The sequence below is a fragment of the Dromiciops gliroides genome, chromosome 1 (assembly GCF_019393635.1).
Source record: "Dromiciops gliroides isolate mDroGli1 chromosome 1, mDroGli1.pri, whole genome shotgun sequence".
In the NCBI taxonomy this organism is placed as follows: Eukaryota; Metazoa; Chordata; class Mammalia; order Microbiotheria; family Microbiotheriidae; genus Dromiciops; species Dromiciops gliroides.
The window spans coordinates 111,135,330-111,161,391 of record NC_057861.1 but is presented as its reverse complement, the minus strand read 5'-3'; the positions used below and the strand labels follow the sequence as shown (position 1 = coordinate 111,161,391).

Below are 26,062 nucleotides of genomic sequence, written 5' to 3'. Positions count from 1 at the left end.
GAAGGGTTTGGGACTTCTTGTTGATCACATGACCAATAAGATGGAGGACTAGATGTTTTCTCCAGTCCCTACTAACAAAAAAAAACAACATAGGAATTAAGTGCCAGAGGCAGAACACTTACAGCTGTTTCCACAGGATAAGAAAGCAAGATGCCTAACAAGGTAGCAGCCGTGTATACGAATTAAGAGCGAAGAATGCCAAACCTTAAGGCATTCACTTAACACTCACCCGCTACTAACTTCCGTGCTCCAGCAGGGAAAACAAACCAACTTGTGACTCATAGGCTGGTGCTTTAGAGCCCACTCAGAGACTTCCCTCCTGCTAAAGTTTCTGCCAGCAAACCCTATCCCTGCTCTTCTCCCTGTGCCCTATTACTACAAGCAACTGACCTCAACTCTGCCTGTATAGAGGGGGAGGAAAAGAAGAGGAGGGATTGAATTTTAATTTCCTGCTTCTTGGGTGGTCCCTGAGTTAGGGAGACCCAAGGCTGCAAAAACTTTTCCCAGAACATCCGCTTCACCCTCCCCTGATTCCTTGAAAAGCAGAAGATGCTGGTTCATCCTAATTGAAGAACTAACTATTAGAGGGAACTGGTGCGGGGATCCAGCATGCAAAGCTGTGTTGAGCCCAGATGAATAAGGTTGTTGGTGTTCATCCTTTGTTCTTGAAGAGAACCATGACATCAGGGTGATGTCATGACTTGCAGTGAATTAGATTTAAGGGAGGGAGGGCTATGCAAAGTCACAAGCCTCACTCTCTTCTCCAGAGCCATCTGGGTCCAGTGGTAAGATATATATACACACATAGACTGTCAGACATATGTATATGTGTGTGTATACACACAGACACAGACACACACACATATACACACATACCAGGACAACTGGAAATGGCCCCAAATGTTTTGAAGCAATCAGGATTAAGTGACTTGCCTAGGGTCCCACAGCTAGTAAGTATCAAGTATCTGAGGGCTGGATTTGAACTCAGGTCCTCCTGATTCCAGGGCCAGTGCTCTATCCACTGCACCATCTAGCAGCTTCATAATGAATAGGGACTGCAATCCAGCTGGAATCACCCCTTTTACTCCAGAAGCTACTTAGGGACGGGACCAAGACTGGGGAAAATTAAATTCCCTAACATGGGAGGAATCGAAGACAGCTTCAAGGTTTAATCCCAGGGGTAAAACTACTATCAAAAGTGGGAGGAAGTCAGACTATGAGCCATAGGGGGAAAGAAGACTAAAGCCACCAGAAAATTCAGGAAGAAGAAAAATCCATTAAAAACCTATAATACAACACAGATAAATTCAGTAGAGGAGATCCTAAATTAGAAGGGAAGGGGACTACTAAACGTACATGAGTTACAAACCTTTTCTAAATAAAGATTATAAGACAAAGGACACCTGAAGAAACACTAAACCCTGTGGATTCCCAAGAGGGCATGAAACATCAAAAGGATATTCCCAAACAGTTTGAGAGAAAAACCAGAATTTTGAAATAAGGTATGAGAGAAGTAACGACAGAATTTATGGCCTGTGTAGCAAAACAGGAAATGCACAGCAGAACAGAAAAAAACATGAGCTCACGGTGACAAGTGTCTCCAAAGAAATGAACTAGAAAACAACTGTTTGGGAATACAGTCTGGAAGAAGACAAGCAAAAAAGCAGGAACGTTAAAAAGTTATTATTTCCATCAAAGCAAAATGCATTTATTGTGGAGACAGGATGTGTAGAGACATCCCCAAAACATGACAAGTCAAAAAACCTAAACAACATAATGCAAGAAATGATACAAGAAAACTGCCCAGAACTTCTGAATACAGAAAACAAAATGCCAATCAAAAGAATACACAGGTCCCTTCTATGGGGAAAAACAACAACAAAATTGTGTTTCAAGCTACAAGCTACAAGACATAGTAGTTAATTTTGGGGGGGAGGCAATGAGGGTTAAGTGACTTGCCCACAGTCATACAGCTAGTGTCAAGTGTCTGAGGCTGGATTTGAACTCGGGTCCTCCTGAATCCAGGGCCTGTGCTCTATCCACTGTGCCACCTAGCTGCCCCCATAGTAGTCACATTTAATAATTTTGTTGACAAGCAACACATCCTGAAGCAACCAGGAAGAAGACCTTCAAACATAAAGTAAAAGAAATTTGGATAACATGAGACTATCCTGCCTCTGTCAGAAACCCCAGAAGAGGATGGGAAAATGTATTCTGAAAAGCAAAGGGAATTCAAGAAATAGCTCAAAATGATGTACCTTGAGAACTTGAGCAATGAAATCTAAAAGATAGATGCTCAATAAAAGAAGCATTTGAAGTATTTCTACCACACATCAGACAAGCAGATCATTTGACTTGCCAGCAACCCAAACAACAGAAACACAAGACAAGTAACTAAATAAATCTTCCAAGGAAAGAATAATTAACAGAATAAATTATCATATCTAGAGACTATTAAAAGAAAAAAAATAGAAAGACAAGAGCACCTATTTGGGTTAAACAACAGTGGATTCATGAATAGATTTTTTTCTAAAAGTGCACAAGGTAGTAAAGGATGAAAGCATAATTAAAAAAAATAGAAGTGACAGTGGAGTAACAGGCCTGGAACACCATGGTCTCAAACCCACGACCCACCTTATAGCTGAATCAGCGTATATTTTGGCACTATATTTGAAGCATGGGAGGATGACAGGAAGTGAAGGAGGGAGCTGACCTCATAGCACTTGCCACATAGCGCATGACAAGTGATTCACACACCTGGGCCAATGTAGATGTTCATGGGAGATTATACTCTGGACTTCCTTTATCATCCATAAGCCCTAGATTTTCATCCTGGAAAGCTCACTCTACCCCTGGAATTCACAATTGGAAATACTGTCACCCCTTGGTTATCTCCTGCTGATTGGATGGCTGGCTTCTCCTAGAATTTCATTTAAGGAGGCCACCCAGGCTAGCCAGCCATGTCCATTCAATCACGAATTCGAGACTTCCTCTATTATGCCCCTTCTGGCACAATCTTTGCCCCACCCCCACCCCCTTGCAGGTTTCCTTTAGGTCTTGTCTTCCTCCTTTAGAATATAAGCTTTTTGAAGGCAGGTACTATCTCTCTTCCTACTTATGTTTGTATTCCCAGAATTTAGCACAGTGCTTCACACATAGTTAAGTGCTTAATAAATACTAATTGATTGATGTACTCTATTTATGGCAATAGGTAAAGAATAAAGGGAAGATAAGTCTGTCTCTTGGCAAGAAGAGAAGTTACTGGAGGATGGGAGAGGTGGCACAGGGAAGAACTAAACTAGGAGGGTAAAGTAGGGACATCTTAACCCATTGGAACAAAAGGGTCCCAATGACGAGACCTCCCATGGGAAGAAATATATTTGGTAATGGGAGATGAGGACTTTGCAATGGATTGAATCTCTGGGGAGTTGGTACACAGGGAAACCACTTCTTATGAGAGACTGTATATGTTCATGGACAACATCTTGCTTAGTAGAAGGGAATTTTGGAACTCTTGGCGGGCATTTGGCATCCAAAAGGGTAAGAGGACATAGAGGATACTACATTGCAAATGGGAAAGAAATGATCAAGGGAGGACTGGGAAGGATTGGATCCTATGATGTGAGAGACAAGAAAATTTTTACCCTTGGCAGTGTTTCTATTACCATTACCTTCTAATAAACTGATACATCTAAAGGTGAGGCACAATCGGTTGCTCACAACAGAGTGTCAAACTCTCGGGGGTCTGGCTCTAAGCTGGCAGGCAAAATTCAGTGGCAGCTGAACTAGATTAAAATCTAATTGGGGAAATATTTAACCAAATAAATAAAAATATAGTACAACTTAGATAATGTTAATTTGTGGTTTTCTAAGTCAATATGCTGGTACTTTGAAAAAGTTAACAAGTGCCAAAACTTTAACCAACTTGACTAAAAAGAAGAGGGCAGAAAATCAAATCAGTAAAAGAGCAAATGAGCAAGATGAAATCGCAACAAAACTAGAAGAAACAAAAATGAAATTATCAGAACATACTATGCACAGTAATATGCCAACAAAACAAAAAAGAAATGGAAAGTTACCTTCCAGAATATAAAATACCCAAACTAACAGAATGAATTCCAAATAGAGATCTAAAGTGGTCAAATCTTGGGGGAAAGACTTAGAACTAGCTTTAAAATAACTACCAAGGAAAAATTCTTTGTTATTATGGATTTATAACAGAATGCTATCAAGCTTTTAAAGAACAATTAATACTAGTACTACACAAATTATTGTTAATTATAAACCAGACTCCTTTTATGAGACATATATAGTCTTCATACCTAAATTAGGGAAAGATAAAGCAAAGAACTATTGACCCAAGATATCATTAATGAATATTAATTCAAAAATTTTACATGAAATCCTTTTAAGTAGAATACAATGATTCATCCAAGAATTCTTTCCATTATGATCAAGTTGGATTTATACCAGACAAGGATGGTTCAACATTGGGGGTAAAACCCAACAAAATAAATTGTATCAAAAACAAAAAGGTCTAAAACCTTATAATTATCTCAAGAGATATAGAAAAGGCCTTTGACAAAGTACAATGTCCATTTATGCTAAAACCTGTATATTATATGTATAGTGGGATCTCTTTTTAGTATCATAAATAGTATCCATCTAAAACCAAAAGCAAGTATCATATGCAGTGGAAATACATTATAGGTTTTTCCAGTAAATACAGGAATAAAGGAAGAATGCCTACTCTCCTTGTCACTGTTAATTAATTCTAGTAATGCCAACAGCAGGGGGCAGCTAGATGGTGCAGTGGATAAAGCACTGGCCCTAGATTCAGGAGGAACTGAGTTCAAATCCGGTCTCAGACACTCGACACTTACTAGCTGTGTGACCCTGAGCAAGTCACTTAACCCTCATTACCCCTCAAAAAAAAGAAAGAAAAAAGAAATGCAAACAGTAGCAGTAAGACAAGAGAAACAAATTAGAAGCATAACAGTAGGGAAAGAAGAGGGAAAAAAATCCTTACTTGCTGATATGTGCTTAGAAGATTCTAGGTAATCAGCAAAGAAACTAATGGAGACAATACTTTCAGCAAAGTTTCAGGCTACAAAATAAGCCCACAAAATCAATAGCATTTCTTCATAATAACAAAATCCAAAAGGCAGTAATAGAAAGAGAAATCTCATTCAAAATAATGACAAAATGTATAAAATATTTGGGAGTCAGTCTATCAAACTATACTCTTTTTTGTAGATTCAGTTACAAAATACTCCTTTAAAAATATGGGGAGCAATATACAATGCTCATGGTTGAACTATGACAATATTTTAAAAGTGATAATGTTACCAAAGTTAACCTGCAGTTTTAGTGTTACATCAATTAAATTAGTAAATTTATTCCTTTATAATGTCAGATAAAAAAAATTTTTTTTAATCAATTGTGGGGGGGCAGCTAGGTAGCGCAGTGGATAGAGCACTGGCCTTGGATTCAGGAGGACCTGAGTTCAAATCCAGCCTTAGACACTTGACACTTACTAGCTGTGTGACCCTGGGCAAGTCTCTTAACCCCCATAGCCCTGCCCCCCCAAAATCAATTGACAGGGCAGCTAAGTGGCACAGTGGATAGAGCACCGGCCCTGGAGTCAGGAATACCTGAGTTCAAATCCAGCCTCAGACACTTAACACTTACTAGCTGTGTGACCCTGGGCAAGTCACTTAACCCCAATTGCCTCACTAAAAAAAAATCAACTGGCATAGGGCAGCTAGGTGGCACAGTGGATAAAGCACCAGCCCTGGATTTAGGAGGACCTGAGTTCAAATCTAGCCTCAGACACTCAACACTTACTAGCAGTGTGACCCTGGGCAAGTCACTTAACCCTCATTGCCCCGCACAAAAACAAAAGCAAAACCACACACAAAGAAAAATCAATTGGAGGAACAAAAACTCTAGAATATCAACAGTGAAGGAATAATGAAATAAGGGAAGAAAAGCCATTACAAGCACCAAATTTTGCAGCAGTCATAAAAATCTTAGTATTGGTTAAAAACTAGAAAATGCATGGACTAGAAGTTTTTCAAAGTACTTCAGTTTTACCGTTTGATTCTCATAACAACACTGAAAGAGTTTAAGTAACTTGTCCAGGAGCACATAGTTAGTTGGTGTTAGAGGTAGGATTTGAACCAGGATCTTTTCAGATTCCAAGCCCAGCACACATCCAATATGCCATGTTAGTGTACTATCCATTAGATCCATCTGCCTCCAGAAAGGAGCAGAGCATAGAAAACCATTGGGGTGGGGGGGAGGAGGAGAGGGTGTAGTGGTTTTGACCTTTCTGCTGGAGGACTGAGGGTGGAGGTGGAGGGGAACACCATCAGTGCTGGTAGTGGGAAAAGTAAGAAAATTAAAGTCATCATTTAGCAAATGAAGGTCATACTTTGTAACTGTAATTGTAGGCAGAACTAATTCACAGTTTTGGAACAGCAACCACTCAGACCCTGTCCTTTTAGTGTTGTCTGTACCTGAATGAATATTAGAGCACCAGAAAATACCTGACTTAAAAGATGCCCAAGACTAAGGCCCATAGGTCACAGCAGAGCTTCTGGTGACATTTGCTTGACCCTATTATCCAAAAGGCAGAATGGGAAGTTTCCCACTGTTAAGTCACTCTGGGTGACAGATGTCTAAATCACTGAGTTGGGAACATTTCACATATAGTCAAATTTGGATTGTTAGGGGGTTCAACTCAGTGACCTCTAAGATCCCTTCCAGCTTTTAAAATCAATGCTGTTCAGTTTAGAATTTAGTGTAAAAACTGTTACCCACATTTGGGATACCTATATTAGACTAAGTTTTGTGTTTAAGTTTGTGTGTGTGTATTTTTTGTTTTGATTTTTAGTGAGGCAATTGGGGTTAAGTGACTTGCCCAGGGTCACACAGCTAGTAAGTGTAAAGTGTTTGAGGCTGGATTTGAACTCAGGCCCTCCTGACTCCAGGGCTGGTGCTCTATCCACTGCGCCACCTAGCTGCCCTCCTCAGTTTTATTTGGAGACATTCTTGGATTAATCAAGGTGGAAGCAAAAAGTGAGAGGAAGAGAAATTGACTCTTTCAAGTTAAGCCCTCAGTTTGGCACCTTCCTTCCATGTCAGCCCAGAGTCCTGGGAAAGGCCTGGCCTCAGTTTCATTTTGGGCCTCCAGTACTTAATATATGATCAAGGTCAAGTCTCTTGACCTCTTAGAACTTGTTTCCTCATCTGTAAAACAAGGGTAATGATATTTGAAAGCTTAACACACCGGTTTATTGTGAGGAAAGCCTTTTGCAAACCTTAAAAATGCCATAGAAATTGTGAGTGAATACTGTTCTTATGACCTTCCTAGATAATGTACTTCACTCTGACATTTTACATGGTCTAATGGAAAAAATACATCTCCACCAGAGATTCCCAGGCAGTTTCCCTGAGGCTACTGAAATTCCATTTTGCTTTGAATTTTCCCAGTTTTCCTTCTGACTTGGAAACATGGGTGTAAAGAGGTGGGGGAGTTGAATGCTAAAACTGTATTATCCCCTAGATTAGACAGACACTCTCCTACTTCATCTCTTCTCTCTACTTCTGACCATAAGAGGGGAAGGCCTAAAAAAACCCCATGTGTTTTGTGTGCATGCTAATAGGAAGATGTGAAAGGATTGCGGACAGCCTGCCAAGCAAGTGTGTATAAAAGTCTTGTTATTCCATGGTGACTCTCTCAGTAAGGAGAAGTCAGACCCCCAAGTCTAGCTCCATCCCAAGAATTCTGTCACCTGGATGCAAGTTCTGTTGCATCTTGTGCCAAGAGCTGTGAGTGGGTGGGGCCAAAGAGGGTTTCTTTTCCCTTTGTTTTGTGGAGACTTCCCTCTGAGATCATCTCTAATTTATCCATCTTTGTGAATAATTGTTTGGATGTCATTTCCCTCCACAGACTGAGCTCCAAGAGAGCTGGGACTGTTTCTGCCTTTCTTTTTTTCTGCACTTAGCCTATTTCCTGGCACATAATCGGTGCTTAATAAATGCTTGTTAACTTGACTGCACTTGTAAGGTGACCTGAGGCTGTGATTCTCCTGTCTTATTACTCTTCCTCTGGCAACTATAAGTTTACATAGCTGGACCCCAAAATATTTCTCCTTCTGGAGCAGCCGCAGCTGTCCTTGGAATCTGGAAGGCTCGGATTCAAATCCTGCCTCTTTACTGAGTGACCAGAGGCAAGGCAAGTAATTTTTCAGTGCCCTAGGCAACTCTCTAAAACAGTAAGTAACAGATGCACTGTCAGTCCAGATTACTGGAGGGAGTTTTCCCCACACCCACGATATAATGTCTAGACCAAGCAAAAAAAGTCTCCTTCCACCCTCCCCCATCCCCAATAACAGGGCTCCCCAACAAACACCTTTCATCTCATCTCTGACTACAATACAGCTATTTCTATCTAGTTAGGGTAATTAGAAAGGAGGCAGAGGTGTGATAACCATGGATTTGAAGACCTGTCTCTTTACATGTTAATTTCTTAAATTTGGGATTTAGCCTCTAAGACTCAGTAGTCAATGAATCATGTGTAACAGTCATTCCTTCTTACTTTCCAAGAACCAGAATAAAAAGCAATGGGAATATTAGCAGGATTTCTGTTTAGACCCAATAAATGTTCAAGCCGCCAACTTCTCCTAGTGGCTTTCCACTAAGATTTTTCCCCCTGCTGGTGCTGGCATGTAAGTTTTGTGTTGCTATAGATTGCAGATGGGATGACACCCATGCACCACGTTGAAGAGTTTGTGTTGATGTTGCTGTTGTGAAAATGCACATATTGGTCTCTCTGCCATCTATAGGACTGTGACTCATTTTTTTTTTTTCCCTCCTTCCATCTCATGCAACTTTTGCTCACAGCCTGTTTGGGGAAATTGACACATTGGCTCAGGATGTCATGATTGCCAACTCAGAATCTTGGATCATTTAAATCAGTTATGACAGATGTGATTATTTACAAGAAAATAGAAGTCACTATAATTAGACCTTCAGAGGAGTACATTTGGGAGGGAGATGAGAAAGCACAATTTTATACTGGCAGACTTTATTCTGAGTTTTAACTCCGGCTGGATAGGTTTTTCCCCTGTGAGTTTTAAAAGGTATACAAGAGAGCTTGGGTTGTCTTGATACCCTAAATCAAATATCAGGTCTTTTAAGAAAAAAAGTAAATGTTTTATTGGTTTTTAAAATTACTATTACTTCTCAATGATTCCTTTCCCTTGCCTCCATGAAACCTCCTTTGTAACAAGGGAAGATACAGCTAAAGCAAAACAAACCAGAATATCAGTTTTGTCTGACAGTATTATTAATTATTATTATTATTAATATTATTATTATTATTGAGGTGGGGCAATGAGGGTTAAGTGACTTGCCCAGGGTCACACAGCTAGTGTCTGAGGCTGGATTTGAACTCAGGTACTCCTGAATCCAGGGCTGGTGCTTTATCCACTGTGCCACCTAGCCGCCCTTCTTGTATTATCCTTACAACCACCTTAGGAGGTAAATGCTATTATTATCCTCATTTTAAAGATGGGGAAGTTGAGGCAGACGGATGTTAAGTGACTTTGTGCAGTCATACACAGCTAGTATTGAGGGTGGATTTGAAACTTGGGCCTTCCTGATAGCTGGGGCAGCTAGGTCACCCAGTGGATAGAGTGTCGTGCCTGGAGTTAAGGAAGATTCATCTTCTTCAGTTCAAATTTGCCTCAGACCTTACTAGCTGTGTGACCCTAGACAAATCACTCAACCCCCATTTGACTCAGTTTCCTTATCTATAAAATGAGCTCGTGAAGGAAATGACAAACCACTCCAGGATCTCTGTCAAGAAAACCCCAAATGGAATCACAAAGCATAAATGACAAGCTTCCTGATTCTGAGGGCTCTCTATCCAGAGAGGCTCACTATATCTCTGATGATGGGTGCTTCATTCTCTACTTGTAGTCCCCCCCCCCCCCCACCCCCTTTCTACTGAGAGGAAGAGATATCTGTGGCCCCATCCATCTTCTGAAGTCCACTCTTGCTCACTGCATTGTTCTAAGTTCAGTTGTTTTTCCTTCCATTGCGGTGACATGTACCAGAATTCTATTATGTGTTCCCAACTTACCTTTCCAACCGGACCTCCTTCTGTTTACCTGTGATTCCCATGCTCCTGCCAGGCTGGTTGTACTCTGTTCATTGATTCATTCATTTAGAAGACCCTTAATAAGCAGATAGTGTATGCAATGTGGAGTGCCCTACTACACAATCTCAAAAGTCACTGTCTACCAAGATATACAAAGATGAAGACAGGATCGGTGAGTTTACAGTATCTCACTGAGACATGTGCACAGTGTGATACTGTGGGAAAAGCATTCTATTTGGACTCAGAGGACCTGCTTTCAAATCCTAACTATACGATTTAACTGACTACTTACACAAGTCACTTAACCCCTTCCCCTCCTGCACTTCTTTCCTCATCTGAAAGATGATGGGGATAAACTAAATTGGTCTCTGAGGCCCCTTCTTCCTCTAAGTCATGGCTCTTCAGTTAAATCCCCCTATATCTTATCTAAATTTTGTACCCCATCCTTGGCACTTAGTACCCGCATCCAATCTTCCCACTACAAGGAGGTTCCCATTTAAGAAGTGAAAAATATCTGGTTTGATTGAAATAGGAACATCTGCAAGGCCTATACTAAAGCTTCTTAAACTGGGGGGTTAAGACCCCATATGGGGTCGAGTAACTGAATATGGGGGTGGCAAAAAAAATTGGCAGTAAATGTTTGATTTGTATACCCATTTTATATACCTACATACCCAGGGTTGCATAAAAAATTTCTCAGGCGAAAAGGGGTCTTGAGTGGAAAAAGGTTTAAGAAGCCCGGCCTAGACTTTTGTTCGAGGTGAGTTTGTGGTCTCCTTGTGGCAGTCACGGACAAAGCCTGAATTTTCAATTGGGAGAAGCCAGGTTTTCTGCATTGCCTTTGACACTGGTTAGCAGTGTGACCTCAGGGAAGCCAGCCTCAGTTTCCTCATAATACCTGTTCTAGGCCTCTCAGAGGATTGTTATAAAGATTCAAATGAAGATTATCTATGGAAAGCATTTTTGCAAACCTTAAAAGCACTTTGTAATGCCAGCTCTTTTGGTCTCCAACCTTATCAATTTACCAGTGTGGAAGGGAAGGCACAGAGATTTGTTCACATTCTCATAGCTTTCTAGGGCCAGACTGGGGCCTGGAACGTCTGAGGGCTTGTGACTCCCTCTTTTGTGTGTCAGCTTTGCCTTGATTTGCTTGCTTGCTGTTCTGTGGAGCCTCACGTAGATAACAGAAGCTTTCCTGGCCTGGGTGTTCTCCATTGTCAAGTAATTCTAATCATTATTGAGTTGGGCATTGAAAGGGATAATTAGCCAATCACAGTGACTCAGAGGCCTTTGTCAGAGGCCCCAGCTGAACAAAGTCTGAATCAGTTCCACTCTCTCATCCAAAACTTAAACCCAAGATCTGAAGTTGCAGAAAGGAGAGTATGTGAACCCACAGAACTTTCCCTTTTTTCCCTTTAAAAAGAGTTAATTAATTAATTTTTTAATCAAATTGAACAAAACCTTTTTTCCTTTGGTTTGGTGGGCATTTCTCTAGTCAGAGTGAGTTGCTTGCCATAACCCAGGACCCAAGTGTCACCCAGGTGTGACTGTGCCTTGAGGTTCGGGTGTCACCCTGCCCTCTTAGTTTCTTTAGCTTCTCGAATCAGATTAGAACTTTGCTTTCGCATGTGGCCTGAGACTGAGACTTGGTGCCCACATCCCACCCGGGGAGGAACTTGTTTTTGTTTTAGTGCCGAGGACGCTCGCATCAAAACAGGATCTGCCTTGCTTAGGAGTTGATCGGGTCCTGCTGCTTTATTTCCTGCTGAAGTCACAATCCCATGCTTGTCACATCGCAAGTGGTCACTGTAGAAATGATCAGGACCTCCATAGAGCCAGAATTACAGCTCCATAGGTAAGGGAGGGGGAAGAGAGAAAGCACAAGATGAAAAGAGGGACCCAATAGAACCTGGCAGACAGACCTCTAGGGAAGCCCAGCCAGGCCTGAGGCCAGGCCCAGGTAGATGCTCTGCTACTGTGATCTCCCTGGCCAGAGAGACATCTTGAGTACCAGGTAGATGAGAGAGCAGTGTGCCAGGTGGGTGCTCTGCTTGTTAGAAAGAAGGAAAGCAGGGTGTGGGAGTTAGCAAGGGGTGGGGTCAGCGTGGGTGTGAGGGGGAGCACGGATTTGTGGAATCTCCACACAGGAATCCGAACCTTAGTGCTGGGAGAGACCCTAGAGATCTGACTCAATCCCCTTATTTTATAGAGATGGAAACTGAGGACCTGGGAGGTCACTCCCAGACAGTCGCCTAAGAGGCATTTCCTGAAGTCCTGCTGTAAGGGGCCTCAGAGGTCTTCTAGTTGGACCTTAGCCCCTCCTACAGCATCTCTGCTTGAGGAGCTTCAAAGACAGGAAGCTCACTCACTACTTTTCCAGGCAGCCTTTTTCACTTTTTTGGAGAGCTCTTAATTGTTAAGGAAGTTATTGCTGGTAAAGAGGAATTTGCTTACCTTTCACTTTCTGATTTTGCCCTCTGGGGATCAAGTAGAATAGATAGATTCTCTTTTCTAGGAAAAGGAAGAAGAACCAGGTTCAAGTACCTCCTTCCACCAGTTACTAACACAGGAGATGATGACAATGCCAATTGATTGCAACCATGTGATCCAGTTAAGTAGAAGCTGGTCATTATTGATGTTCTTAGACACCCTCTCTGTTCTAGAGATTACCGAGGGAGTTGGGCAGGCCTGATATTGAAAAATGAAATGATGGGATAAGGGTGATGGTACAAGAGAGGTTGGTGAGGAGCGTGTGAATAATTTCCAGCTGAGGGTGACAGATGGTAAGGCCCTATACTCTTAGGCTAATTTATACTCCTAATACTTATCTGGGTGAGATTACTATGACTAGAATGGGAAAACATCATAGAGAAGGAAAGGATTGGGCTAGGTCTAGAGAGGCAGTGTCCTGTCATGGAGAGGGCCCTGGATATGGAAGTTCTGGACTCAAATCTGGCCTTTTCTTTGCTGTATAAACCTGGACAAGTTACTTCACTCTTCTGTACCTCAGTTTCCTCATCTTCAAAGTGAACGGGTTGGACTCAGCTGCCTCTAAGATCCCTTTTAGTTCTAAAGTCTGTGATCTATAAAGGATGGATTGTTTGGAGTAGTCAGAGGGGGAGCCACAGGACACTTCCTCAGGCCCAAAGCAAATCTTTCTTTTTTCACTAGAACCATAAAATTTAAGAAACCTAGATGAAAAACTAATCCAGCCAGGCCACATGTGGAGTATTGTGTCTAGATGGAACTGACATCACATTTAGGAAGGACATGGGTCAATTGGGGAGTCACAAGAAGAAGGCAAACAAAATGGTGGAGGCCCAAAGGTCTTTACCATGTGAAGATTGGTTGAGGAACTAGACATGTGTAGCCTACGTGAGGGGAAAAAATTGCAGGAATATTAGATATCTTCAAGAAGTGTTTGAAGGACTGTCATTTGGAAGAAGAATCAGGTTTGTTCTGTTGGTACCTATATTTCAGAACTAGGAGTGATGGACAGAAAAAGAAAATTTAGGGTGGATGTTGGGCAAAAATTAGAAATGTTCACAAGTGGAATGAATGGGCAGGTTCTTCCTCATTGGAGTTCTTCACATAAAAGCTAGAAGTAGAAAGGACTCTAGTCTAGACACGGGCTGGATTGCATGTCCATTGAGATCCCTTCCAATCCTGTAATTCTTTGATAGTCTTGCTGTTTTCCTTCATTCTGGAAGAGGACTAATGACATCAAAAAGGTGATGTCTTGACTTGCAAGTGAATTGGATTTAAGTGAGGCAGAGCTGTGCAAAGTCACCAGCTTCACTCTCTCCTCCAGAGCCATCTGGGTCCAGTGTGATAGTCTAACCACCATATGAAGCAGGAATTCCTTCCACTAGATCTCCTGTCAAAGAGCCATCATGTAGCCTGACAACCTCAGGGGAAGAACTCCAATAATAAACTTCTAGACCAGTGGCTTCCAACCTGTAGGTGATGAATTTCCTAGGGACCTCTGAATTTATCACTAGCATTCCATGCCCAGCAATGCATTTTCTCAATCAGTGAGTACAAATAAGTGTACTATCAATGTGTGGGTCTCAGAAATATCTTGACATTAAAAAAGAGTCCTCATCCTCTGAAAAGACTGGGAACTGATTTTCTGAACAAACTGATCTGTCTCCAATGTAGATCTTTCCTACAAGTGACTTTTAGAAATGGAAATCAAGTTTAGATATGTTTCCCTGGAGATTTTTGTAGTGATATTCTACTTTCCCTAGGCCAAGTCAGAATAATCATCATAATAAGGAAAATAATTCGTGGCTTATATTTATCTAGTGCTTTTAGGTTTGTGCGATGGTGGTGATAATGATGATAATGATGATAAGATAGCAGATAACATTTATATGGCACCTGCTAGGTGGCCCAATGAATAGAGTACAGGGAGTCAAGAAGACTTTTCTTCCTGGTTCAGTCAGATACATATGAGTTGTGTGACCCTGGGCAAGTCACTTAATCCTGTTTGCCTCAGTTTCCTCATCTATCAAATGTGCTGGAGAAGGAAACCATTCCAGCATCTCTGCTCAAAAAACCCTCAAATGAGGTCACAGAGTCAGACATGAGTGAAAAGGATTGAATAACCAAACATTGCCAAGTACTGTGCTGAGGGTTTTACAAAAATCTCATTTGGTCCTCACACCAATCCTGAAAGGTAGGTAATGCTTATTACATCTCCATTTTACAGCTGAGGAAATTGAGGCAGACAGAGGTTAAGTGACATGGCCAGGGTAAATCCCATTTAGTAAGTACCTGAGGCCAGATTTGAACTCAGACCCGCCTAACTCCAGACCTAACTCTATCCATTGAGCCACCTAACTGCCTCCAAAACTTGGAGAGAAGTAGTATGACTATTGTTATCTCCCAGTTTTAGGAGTAAATTGATTTGTGTAGTCATAGGTCAAGGACTTGAATCCAGATCTTATGATTCTAAGTCAACTAATTAGATATGCATGCCTATTTATAATATATTCATATTTTTATAATACATTTCAATATAATTACATATCTCATATAGTTTATGCTATATGTTACAGTATGGTACAGTAGAAATAACTCTAAACTTGGAGTCACAGGACCTGAGTTCAAATCCAGCTATGCCACTTACTGCCCTTGTGACCTTAGGCAAATCACTTGACCATCTGTGGGCCTTCACCTACTCCTTTGTCAAAGGAGTCAGAGTTGGACTAAATAGTTCCCGAGGACTCTTGCAACTCTCTTGCAATAATCCTCTGATATAAAGTCATTTAGAACTGATTATCTTTCCCACCTCTCTACTTGTCCTTTCTTCCTAGGAGTTGGATTCGAGTTTGGACAGTAAAACTCACTAGCTGGGCAAGTCCCCCTACCCTTTTCTCTACCAGTGGAAGGGGGAGGCAGATAATCCTTGCCCTCTCTGCCTCTCGGAATTGTGAGCAAAGAAAACACTTTGTAAACTTGAAAGCTCTATCAGAGTGAGTTCTCATTATTATTCCTGGGCCCAGTTCACCCAGGGATGGGGCTTCGGGTTACAGACCTCAAGGCTTTCTTTGGGAGGGAAGACTAGCAACTTTTCTTTTTGCCCATTTCCTTAATTTATGCTAATCAAAGCTGAGAGTCTGCAGAAAATATCTGTTTGCAAAAAGCCCCACTGCTGTTGCCTTGGCTTCCCAGTTCTCTCTCTCCCAGTTCTTCTCACGTCTGCCTCTGGGTGACTATTAATCCAGCAATTGGAGCTTGGGGGTGGCGAGGGGTTGGGGGAAGTGGTAGTGGGGGAAGGGAGAGGGGAACAGAGGTCTGGCTTGTATGCATAGCAAGTGTCAGCATGGAAACAATTGAAAAACACTTGGCAAAAATAAGGGGTGATCTAATGTTTAATAGTAATAATACATTTTTTAAAAAATTACCATTATTATTCAAATCTTGGGTTTTAAAAAAAGTTCTGCTCTCAGACCTCCCTCTCCCAAGTGGTCTGCCATGGTTGATGTATTCTGTTCACCTCCCTGTCTCAGAACCCCCACTGAGAGAGCAGAATGTTCAGCTGGGCTGTCATGGGCTTTGTATGCTGCTGGATGGGTGTGATTGAGCCCTACTGAGTCCGTAATTTACTGATTTGCTAGGGTCTTGGTAGGCCTCTTTTAGGAGCAAAAGACTTCCCCATTAACCCTGTAGACACCGGCAAGTAGGTGCTTATTTATAGTCTGTTAAAAAGCATACTTCTGGTTAACTACCCAAAAAATATCAGTGGAGAGGGGGGAAAAAAAATCAATCTGAGGACCAGTGTTCAAATCCTGCCTCTGACACTTCCCTATCTGTGTGACTTTATAAATAACTTCATCTTTCTGCACCTCTCTCTTTCCTCATCTGTAAAATGAGGGGGTTGGACTAGAGGGATTCCTGTGATCCTTCCTAGCTCTAAAATTAATGAATAAATGGATATCCATATAGCACTTTTAGGATTTACAAAACTATTTCTTGCATGATCTCATTTGGTCCCCACAACAGTGCTAAAAAAGGTGAGTATTATAGTCATCTCCCTCATTTTACAGATACTGAAGCTCAGAAGGGTGGCCACTTGCCCGTGGTCACACAACTAGTATGTGTCATAAGCAGGGTTTAAGCCCTGGTCTCTACTCACGCCAAAGCTGAGGGGTTTTCCCACTGTATGACATATCAGAGTGTAGGAGGGTAACTCCAACACTTAAGTATCACCATCAATCAATCAATCAGTCAGCAAGCACTTATTAAGTGCCTACTGCATGCCAGACACTGTCAGGATAAAGTAAACATTCCCTTAATCTCAAGGAGCTTGCCTGTTGTAACACGTACATATATATTACATATATAAACATTTTACAGAATAAATACCAGATAAATGCAAGGTATTTTGGGAGGAAGGGCCCTGGCAGTTGGGGAGAATTGGGAATGGCTCCTGAGGAAAGGTGGTATTTGAGTTTCATCTTGAAGGCAGAGATTCTGTGAGACAGAGGTGAAGAAGGGCTATATTTCAGGCATGGGGAATGGCCAGTACAAAGACCCCCAGGCAGAATTACCATGCCTTCCATTCCCAACTCTGTGTGATTGTCACCCAAAGGGCCTCAGACTTGTTCAGTCTGACATTGAACGAGCTAGGGAGGGGAGTTGGGAGAGAAAGGAGCTGGCCGAGAAGTAATTAATGTACTGTTTTCTGATTAATAGGAAAAGACTTTACCAAACGCTGTGAGTGAGAGAGGAAAACTCCTCAGGTAAGAAAATTTTTACTTTTTAAAATTTTAAAACTAAGTTTTTAATCTCTCCAGACATAGAAAAGAGGCCAAAGAAATTCCTAATCTTATAGAGTGGGTTTAGAGGGGCTGCCTCGGGTCGTCCTGTCCCACATTCCACCATTCCTATTTTCCCAAACTTCCTAATTCATATTCTCACTTCTTGTCCAAACCATGATTACCCAAACGCCTCCTCCCACCAGCCTTTTACCCAAAGGATTTCTCAGTCCATTCATGTCTCTCCCAGAGCCAGGGCAGAGACACACCATCTCCTCAGTAAATCCCAGCACGTTTCTCATAGTGTGCAGAAGATAATGAGTTTGGATGGCAGTCTGAAATAAATAAATAAATGAGAACCCCCAACCGTAAAAAACTATCCATCATGTGCACCCATGAAAGGGAACCTTGGATAAACTTGCAGAGGTCTTAAAATTTTAAAGGGAGATTTGGAATTCTGAAAGGGGGTGTGATTGACTCTGCTGGGACCCATGAAGCCTTGTTTGCTTTCCCTCCTGCTGATATCACTGCTCCAGATTGCTGCCTGGCTCTCCAACCCTGGCTTCTTATTGTCCTGGCCCTAAAGACTTTGGGGGGGGGCGGTTAGCAAAAAAGCTTGGGTGATAGCAGACTCCTGGAAAGGGTGATGCCTGCTCTTCTGCTAGCACTTAGATCTCTTTCACAAATTCTGCTTTTGGGTCATGCATCTGTTTGGGCTGCAAGGCATGTGGCTTCCATTGGGATGCATACGGTTTTCATCATTGTCATTGGTTTTGGACATGGGGTGTTGGAAGATTTCTGAAGTGGTTTTTCTTCCCTTACCACCTTCCTTCTCCTCCCTAACTTGGGTTTCTGGTCCTCTTGAGTACAGTGCTAGAAATCTAGCATACCCCAAACTTCAAGGGGAATAGTGTTGGAAGATATTAGGGAGGAGAGCAGGAAGCCAACAAAAGATATTGCATTGCTGTCACCACCCTCAAATTTCCCACTCTTTCCCTCCCCCCCAAAAAAAGAGAAAAAAAGGAAATGAAGGGACTGCAACTTAGCCAACAGTGTCCTGGGGAGACAGTTCTGGGATAGGACAAATCTAAAGTGATAGATGTTAGAAATTGAATTGCAATTGTTTTTCGTTTTGATTTTTTTTTTTTTTGGTGAGGCAGTTGGGGTTAAGTGACTTGCCTAGGGTCACACAGCTAATAAGTGTCAAGTGTCTGAGGCCAGATTTGAACTCGGGTACTCCTGACTCCAGGGCCAGTGCTTTATCTACTGTGCACCTAGCTGCCCCTTTCGTTTTGATTTTAGGAGAGGAATTGTAGTATCATAGAATCTCAGGGATCAGAGAAATCATTGTATCCTGCACTTAGAACTGGAAGGGATTGTAGAGGACACATAGTGTAGTTCTCTCATTTTACAGATGAGGATACTGAGACCCAGAGATATTAAGTCACTTGCCCAGGGTCACACAGCACTCCTCTTTCTCCATAACCTTCGGAGCTGGACAAGGAGAGGAACTCTTTCAAATATCCCCATTTTCATCTGGGAAATGCTACAGGGTGCTCTCCAATTGCTGTATTATGCTAGCGGTAATATTTAGCACTGTCTTCTTTGCCAAGGCTTTGAAGGTATGTTGTAGGTAAATTCCAACACAGCCTTGTAAAGGCAGGCCCTGCATCTGCTCAACCTTGGGAAGAGGATTACCCCAAACTCCTAGGGGTCCAGGGAGTGTCCTGGGCAGGCTGAACCTAGCCCTGGCCCTGAGGCAATCGAGGCCCTTGTTTTCCTGATGGCTGGATGCCTGCCTTGCCTGAGCCTCTCACTGCACCATCAGATTAAAAGCTCTGTGCTGCATTCTGACCAAAGCAAAGCATCCATTGTGAGTTGCACCCTTCCCCCCATAACCTCTCTCTAAGCAAGTTTATTTGGGGGGGGGGGGAGGGATAGCTGAGTGACCAAAGGCCCAGGAGTGATACTTTCGCCTTGTGGATTGAGGGTGGGGGAGTGGTCCACCCGGACTTAGCATTTATAAAAGTTTATAAAAGGGCCCACTGGGGTCCTCCGTGGGGAGAATATTAATAGTGTCTTCTTAGGGTTGTCCTTTCCGTGAAAACTCTGCTTTCTGGATTGGGCCCCAGAATTTGCTTTGGGGATTCAGATGCTGAATTTTCCTCTTATCTTACCAGCTGACTTAACTCTCTTATTGACTGACTAACGATTCATGTGACCACAGAAACAAGAGTGTTGATAAGCCAGTATTTCTTTGGTTCACCAGTTCTGGGTTTAGAGCTAGAAGGGATCTTGGAAGCTGTGTAAAATCCTGATGTTACAGGAAACTGAGGACCCAAGAAGTTAAGTGACTTGCCCCAGCTGGGGTCACAAGGTAGTCAGTGAGAAGGGAAGGATTTGAATCCAGGTCTCCTGAATCAAGGGCAGCTAGGTGGTACGGTGGATAAAATACCAGGCCTGGAGTCAGGAACAGCTGAGTTCCAATCTAGTCTCAGACTTGTACTAGCTGTGCAGCCTCAGGCAAGTCATTTAACCCTGTTTGCCTCAGTTTCCTCATCTGTAAAATGAGCTGGAGAAGGAAATGACAAATCATTTCACTATCTTTGTCAAGCAAACCCCAAATGGGGTCATGAAGAGTCTGACACCACTGCACAACTCCTCCAAAATTCAAAGCCAGCATTCTTTCCTATATAGAAGGCCTTAAGATTTATAAAATGTACAAAAGACTTCACAATTTTATCCTCACACAACATCATAAGAGGAAAAAAAAAACCCTCTTTGTAATCCTTATTTGTCTCTGCTTTACATGTACAAAAGAATCCAAGGCAAAGAAAACTACTGCAACATGGTCCAGCATAAGGATGCTAAATTTGGATGCATTGGACCTTACCATTATCATTTATGTACAAATTGTCTTCTCCAATAGAGTATAAGCACTTTTAGGGCAGACACTCATTCTGCCTCCAAACCCTGTCCCCACAGTGCACTTGCAGTGGTAAACAACTAACAAATGGGTGCTGATTGCTGATTGACTGATTCCCCACACCTTTCATAGTGCCTTGGAAAAAAAAAAGCCATTTTATAAATATCCGATGAATGGATGAAGAATTTTAGTGTCCTGGGAATAGCACTGAACTTAAAGTCCTAGGTTTGCTCCTAGGTTTGAATTCTGTCTTTTACACCAACTAACTGGGTGACTGTGGCCAACTCACTTCAACTCTGGCCTGTAACTGAGATGCCGTCCAGCCCGCAGTCTTTAGATTGTCTCACCCTCCAGGTGGGCCTCAGATCACATGACTGTTTCCCGTGTGGCTCCACCTGTGCTTTTGTTTCCTCCCCTGATCCACACCTTACCTCATCGTCTCCCTCACTAGTGTTGTACCCAGTCCATGCTGCTCTTCCCATTTATTCAGCTGGAGCTTCTTGATGCAGTGGTCAGTGGGAGCAAGGGTAGTAGATGGTGCCCTGAATGCTCTTATTCTGCCAGCATCTGCAGCCCGAGAAGGTTTGGGTAACCCTGCTCTGGTGACTGCCTTGGTAGGTGGAACCACTCTGGGTTTCAACATAGCAGCCTAGAACCTTTCTTCTTCCTTTATGTGACTAATTTGTTGGGTGGAACCTGGACAGCGGGATGAAAGAAGCAGAGAACCCAACGGTTTGGCTGTGTTGTATAGAGTATTCTTACTAAAGGGGTGGTTAATGAATAGCCAGAGTAGGAAACAGTGATCGAATAGAACCAGCATGGCTCCATCAAGAACAATTCTTTGACTAATCTTTTTTCTCTCCTTGATAAGGTTGTTTGTAAGACTTCTGTGAATATAGTTTGCCTAGACTTCAGCTCAGCATTTGAAAGGTTTCTCTGATGTTTTCATGGACAGGATGGAGAGATGTGGGCTAGATGAGAGTACAGATTCAGAATGGATTGAGTAACTGAACCCCAGAGGATAGTCATTGATCAATGTTTTGGGAAAGATGTGATAAGTTGAGAGGGGCCAGGATGCTGACAAGGACGTCAAGAATATGACATTTAAAGATTGGCTGAAGGGACTGGAGAAGAGAGAACTTGTGGAAGGGAGGGCTTATGAAGGGATGTCCTATGGAAGAGGGATAAGACTGCAGAACATAAGGAAAATCTTCCTAAGTAGAACTGTCTGTAAGTGAAATGGGCTGCTTCCGATGGTAGTGGGGCCCATCTCCTTGAAAAGTTTCAAGTAGAGACTGAATGAATATGCTGTAAAGGGATTCCTATTCCAGTACAGATTGTACTCGATGGCTGGTGAGGCCCTGTCCAACTCTGAGGTTCTGTCAGTCTTGTGGAATCTGGACACTCTTCCTTCCTCCTATTAATTCAATTCATTGTCATTCATGCTAAGTATGCAAAACTTAAGTGCTGTGTGTATTGGGGGGAGGGGGAAGGGAGGCAGGCAGACCTAAGGTGCTTATTTGGAAGCATTTGGTGGCGGTAGGAGGGGGAGAAGAGAGGAAATCCTTCCTGGAGGAGGTGACAATTTATTTGGCCTTTGATGGCTATTTAGGAAATGAAAGGGGGAGTGGGAGAGAGGACTTTTCAGTCAGAGGAAAGAACATGAGCCAGGATACACTGGGAAAATCCTCATAAGATCATGGCTTTAGAACCAGAAGGAACCTCATGGACAGTTTAGTCCCCTCATTTTGCAGATGAGAAAACCAGGGGTACCATGGTATGTGTTGTGGTTACACAGGTGGTAAACCTCATTCCTCAGAGCCTGTGTACCTTTTACACTGGTCTTCTAGCTGATTCTCCTCTCCTGTGGTCTTTTTTGTGCTTTTGCCTTGGCACTTGGTCCTAATGGCTATGGAATGTTGGGGTGGGGGTGGGGAAGCAGGACAAAGCAGATCTGGCTTTGGAATCAGGGGCCCTAAATTCTAGTCCCAGCTCTGGCACAGGCTAATTTTGTAGCCTTCGGTAAGTGGTGGGATCTCCTTGGACCTTTCTTTCCTTATCTACAAAAACAGGTGGTTGGCCTGAATATTCCTCTGGGACATTCTTCTTGTTGTGTTTCAGATGTAAACAGGCTGATGTAAGGGGTTAATATTCAAGCTATGATGTTTAAAATCTAATGAGTGGTCACTTTAAATTAGAAGCTTTAGCAAGAGTTTAGGCTTTTAAGTATTTATTAAAGTGCATCAGAAGTTGGTGAAGAGAGAGAGAGGTAAAAATCTAACTATCTTTAAGAGACCCCCCGCATCTGACCCCCCCAAACCAAGGTCAGGAACCGGAAAGCCCGAGCCTCAGTGGCTTCTCCCAGAACCTCTTGTGAAACAGGAAACGGGTCTGTCCACATGCACAGCTCCAAGCTAATTGACTGGTAGGTCTGATTGACAGGACCCACGAGCAAACATCACTTCCTGATGCCAAACTGACCTTCAAAACCCCAAAAAAAGGTCACTTCCAGATGCTAAAGTCACATGGTTTCTTAGTCACATGCTTTCTCCTCATGGCAGAGCTTCCCTGCAATATCTTTCTCAACAGGTTGGTAGCGCTCTAAATCTCAGAGTGAAGTGACTCGCCAGATCACACAGCTGGTAAATGGGTGAAGCCAGATTTGAACTCAGGAAAATGAGTCTTCCTGATTCCAAACCCAGCACTCTATTCACTTCACCACCTAGCTATCCTGTAGTACTCCATGTCTCTTTTAAGTCCTCTGTGTGATTTCATCTGTATGGAAACTCTGTCCACTGAGGCAGATTGCACCCTCTCTTTAACTTATAGTCTGAGTGGTTCAACATTTAGCTACTAAGTGTCAAAGGCAATATTTGAATCCAGGTCTTTCTAAGGTCAGTACTCTATCCATTCTACCATATGGATTCTCGTGTCATTGCCACAAGACATGGATAATATTTATCATTTTATATTTGGTTCTTTTGTGGGCCTTGTGAAAACTTCTTGAGGATAGATCTCATATTTCTTTGACTGTCCCATTTCCCAGCCTAATACATTTCTGGGTACATTTAGATATGGGGAGGGAGGAAGGCCTTACCTGTGATTTCATCTGCCTAGGGATGATTGATTTTGGATTCCCACTTTGGAAAATCTCTTTGGCTTTAGGTGTAATTTATGGTCTGAGAGAATTGCTAGGAGCCCTTAGATTAAGTAGTTTATCATTAGCCACACAGCTAATATGTCAAGACACAGTATTTAAATCTCAGTCTTTCTGATCCCCAAGTGCTCCAGCCCTTTGTTACTAAGTACACCCTGCCGCCTCTCATTTTGACGTAGCAAAACTTTGAAGTAGCAAACACTTGTTGGATGGATGGATGGAATAGATTTGATTCAGTTTCCAATTAACTGATGCTTAGATATGAACTTGGGTGGGAGAGAACCAAGGTAGTGCTTGGGGTAGTGGTTAGTTAATATAACCCCTTTGTGAGGCAGACCCCCAACGTCATTATTATTACCACAATCCAAATAGGAGAAACTGAAGCAAAAAGATCGGACCTGCAATCTGTCAGGTACCACATGGCAGGTATCTATTTTTCCTCAGATTTCTAGTAAATGTCACCTTTCATTTTCTTCCTTTTCACCTCAATTATCCCCCAGGGCCAGAAGGAGTTAATAAGCAACCCCAACTGCATAACTTACTACCATAGAGGGAACTTAGACACTGAGGAGAATAGAGCCCATTATTCCCCATGTGTGACTGGGAGGGTGGCTGCACCTTTTCTTGGGTAATGCTGCCCAGGGGACCACAAAGAAACATTTGAATCTCATGGCGTTGGGCCCCCTTTTCTTCACTGGGGGGAGAATAGACCATTATTCTTGACGCGCCCAGTGGCCACTAGCCTCTGATTGTCAACTTCAGCAGAAAAGGAGCCCTCCCCCCCCCCCCCAAGTTTCCAGGAGGATTTCCTAGTGGCAGTTCTGAAACATATTAGCATACTTTGCATTAAAAAAGAAGCTGGAAAATGAATTAAATGAATGGCCCGGGAGCTTCAGAAAGGGTCCTCCTCCTGAAAGGCTAGTAATTGTCCGGGTTTTGAAATTCCCAGTTAATGCCTGAAATTTATGAAGCACTGCAGCAAACCGGCCTTAATCAGGAGACATTGTAATAGCGTGTGCATATTTTAAGGACCATGATATCCTGTTACCGTCTGAGCGATACCTGGAGACTTGCTCAAGAGAACCCTGTCCTAGTTTTTGTAGCAAAGCTTGCAGTTCATTTTCTGCCCCTGGTACGTGATTCCAGCTGAGATTTTTTTTTTCCCATCTTACTTTCAAAACCCTCTTTCACGAGAGGAACAGGGTGGGAGGGCTGGGGGAGGGGCTCCGGAACAATCAATTAAGGCCCAGTGTAAGACAGGAGTCAAAATACAATGTGCATCAACCCTGCTTTCTACAGCTCTGCATACTGTAAGTAAGCCAAAATCAGATCCTTGGGAGTCTCAGTTGATAATGGAGTTGAAGCCTGGGCTGTGTTCTTCAAGGCGGCAGTGCCCAGATCTGCTTGGAGGAAGTAGGCTCTGTGAGCCGGGTGAGTGTCTCTGAAGCGGTGGCAGCCAAGGCCTAGGGCATCATCTGGGGGATGCAGGGGTATGTGAGGCTGGTGATTGCAAGGGCAGCACTGAGCACATGCTGAGTGAGCTGCCTGCCCGAACCTAGGAGAAGGAAGAGATGCTTTGTTTGGGCTTTTGGCCTAAAAAAAAAAATGTAGGCAAACGGACACGGAGAACCTGATAATGGCTTACAACCACAGTTAGGGGCTTCAGGTGTGGCTAGGGTTTTCTGATTTCTTGCTAGGAGCCATCCAAAAGGAAAGTCAGCAGGCGCCTTCTCACAGTTTCATTCAAAAAATGTCCCATCCACCTCCCCCCCCCCATCCCTTCTCTAGTTAACATGATCTGAGTTTGCACAGATATAAATAAAAATGACAGAACTGCTAAATAAAGATAGATCCCCTGGGTGAGCCCTGATGGAACCGAAAGTACCCAGGAGACACAGGAATGATTGACAGAAGTAGCTGGTGCTTCCTTCCCTCCCCCCACCCCCACCTGCTGTCTCCTGTGACCCACTGCTCGCAGTGGTTCTAGCTCAGCCCTATAACTACAGTGGGGGTGATTTTAAGCAGGGCACAGGAAGTACTATCAAATGCAGTTAGAAGAAGGCCCCCTTGGATCTAACTTGGTGAAACTGTGGCCTTACGTGGCATGAATGGCCTAGTAGGTCGCTCAGGTAGGAGCAGAGGGGAAGTAGAAGTGAGCCCACTGTCGCTCTGAAACAGAGGGCCGAGGGGAAAACGCTGCTCCTGATGCATTGTGGATCAGAGGGGTATCTCCAGCCAGATTGTTCTAATGAACAGTCAGGAGATGTTGAGTTGTTGTTTGGTATTGACAAAGAAGAAATACTAGGCAATAAAATAAGAGGATGCCAAGGTACCTCTGTTTTGGATTCTTTCCTGATTCTTTCTTGCTCCCTCACCCCAAATTACCTTATATTTATTTTTAATATCCTGTCTGTATTTATTACATGTTATACCATTAGAATGTAAGCTTTTTGAGCACAAGTACGATTTCACTTGTCTCTGTATCCCCAGCACCTAGGATGGTGCCCTGAATATAGTAGGTGCTTAATAAATGTTTGTTGACT

The 26,062-nt window shown here is 42.8% G+C and overlaps 1 protein-coding gene across 4 annotated transcripts in view; it reads left to right on the top strand.

Moving 5' to 3' along the window:
* ZHX2 (zinc fingers and homeoboxes 2) overlaps positions 1-26,062 on the top strand; it is a 225,790-nt gene that overhangs the window by 35,080 nt on the left and 164,648 nt on the right. For all 4 annotated transcript variants that reach the window (XM_043977626.1, XM_043977625.1, XM_043977623.1 and 1 more), the window contains exon 2: positions 17,375-17,421. The gene's annotated coding sequence lies outside the window, so the exon portion shown is untranslated. The remainder of the gene's footprint in view (positions 1-17,374; positions 17,422-26,062) is intronic.